The 1,800-nt window shown below is 49.5% G+C and overlaps 1 long non-coding RNA gene across 1 annotated transcript; it reads left to right on the top strand.

Annotated features, from left to right (window-relative positions):
• Nucleotides 1–537: 537 nt before the first annotated feature.
• Nucleotides 538–1,783, top strand: LOC104859515. The gene is made up of 3 exons (XR_779412.3): nt 538–620; nt 998–1,169; nt 1,709–1,783. It is a non-coding gene; the product is annotated as an uncharacterized LOC104859515 (long non-coding RNA).
• The last annotated feature ends 17 nt before the right edge of the window (nt 1,784–1,800 follow it).

The raw sequence follows: 1,800 nt of genomic DNA, 5'->3' as shown, positions 1-1,800 counted from the left end.
ACAGGGAGGGAAGCTTTCCATGAGAGAATTTAACCCCGTAAACATCCTCTTGCTCAGGGGGAAAAAACAATTTTAAAGTTAATGAGAAAACAGTCCAATGGGGTATTTTTGGAGCTTGATCCTCCCATCTTGTTCCTAGGAATGAATGTAAGGTTAACACTCAACAGACAGGACACAGACAAGACACATAGGCGCCACAAAAGAAAAAGAACTTAGATTCTACCCGGAAATCCTTGTCAGGGGATCATTAAAACAATCTTTGACTCTGTTCCAACGTTTTTCATTAACAACTCCTTCAAGGGGAAACCAAGGACAGGTTTCTTCCACAAACTTGAAGAACTTGATTAGATCCTTTTTCTTAACCCGAACTCCCCGCGCCCTGAGGGCGGACTTTAAGTCCTGAACAAAAACTTCATGTTTACTAACCTGTTGTCCCATCGTTTGTGCTGCTCACTTACCTCGCAGGTCGCTTTCTCAGATGGGTGGGTCTGAGCGGACTTGCTATGCACAGTCGCTTTCTCAGACACGCAGGTCTGAGCGGACTGCTATGCGGAGCCAACTCGCCGTCTGGGCGGAGGTCCTGGAGTCGATCGGCCGATCTTCCGAGCAGCATCCACCAGGTGAAGACCCGTGTCTCGAGCCCCACGTTCGGGCGCCACTTGCCCCGGCCCACGGGGTCAGTAATTGGCAGAGCTCGAGAAGGGGAAGTACCTGGAAATGAGACAAGAGGGGCGCGGAAAGAAGGAGACCAAGCAAAGAGTTGTCAAGGTCTCATTTATTTGCAGATACAGGCAGTTTATAAAGGCAAAAACCGCAAAATTGTAAGAGGAAATAGCCATAAACTTTGGGAGGAGAATGTACCAATAGCATGACACAGTGTTACTAGGCAATGACTTAGATCACTTCTTTACGCAAACCCGTTGTTATGGGTAACGACGCGTCTGTGGCGGTGGGGTGATCAGCGGGTCAACATGGAGGCTGTTTGGTTTTTACTTAGGACAGGCTAGCAACTTGGTCTACCACACTTTCCCAGCACTTTTCGTGCATCCTTTCTCCTGCAAACACCAACTGTGACTCCTCCCAGGATGTGTCTGGGTTGGCCTGGCCTGGAAGTCTCAGTCAATTCTCCTTGGAATTTTCCATTCCTTCTACATCCAGGCCCAAACCAGGTAAGGCGGTGTGCACCTGTAATCCAGCACTCTAGGAGACTGAGGCAGGTGGATCACAAGTGTGAGCCCAGCTGGGGCAACTTAGCAAGACACTGTCTTAAATAAATTAGGGCCAGGGATTTAGCTCAGTGGTTCCGTCACCTGCCTCACAAGTGCGTAAGGTCCCAAGTTCGATCAAAAAACAAAAATAATAATATAAAATAAATAAAATAATAAAAAGGACTGCTTTGTAGCTCAGTGTGAAAGCCCTGGGTTTAATCCCCACTATGCAAAAATACATGAACGAATCATAAATAAATAGGTAAAAATGAAATACAAAGTCCAGCCCATGAATTGCCCACCCTCAGCATGGCTCTGGGAGGAGGCCACCTCCCAGCCCTGGTGTGGGACCCAGGAGGCTTGAATCAACGTGTGTTGCCTGTCCTGACTGGTTGGTTTGCCTCCGGGGTGTCAAACTGTGTCCTGGTCCGATGCACTTCGTTGTCCGCGGCTCTGAGCCAACCACAGCGAATGTGAAGGAAGTAACTGAATGTACTCAGATCCTAGCGAATGGGAGTGGCGCAGGGTGCCCAAGCCCGGCCCCGCAGCAGCCCCGGTCCTGGGAGAGGCCCGAGCAACGGCTGCGGAGAGC

The sequence above is a fragment of the Fukomys damarensis genome, unplaced genomic scaffold, assembly GCF_012274545.1.
Source record: "Fukomys damarensis isolate Sample0158 unplaced genomic scaffold, DMR_v1.0_HiC HiC_scaffold_13, whole genome shotgun sequence".
Taxonomy (NCBI): Eukaryota; Metazoa; Chordata; class Mammalia; order Rodentia; family Bathyergidae; genus Fukomys; species Fukomys damarensis.
The sequence above is the reverse complement of the archived record's forward strand: the minus strand, read 5'-3'. Positions and strand labels throughout refer to the sequence as shown.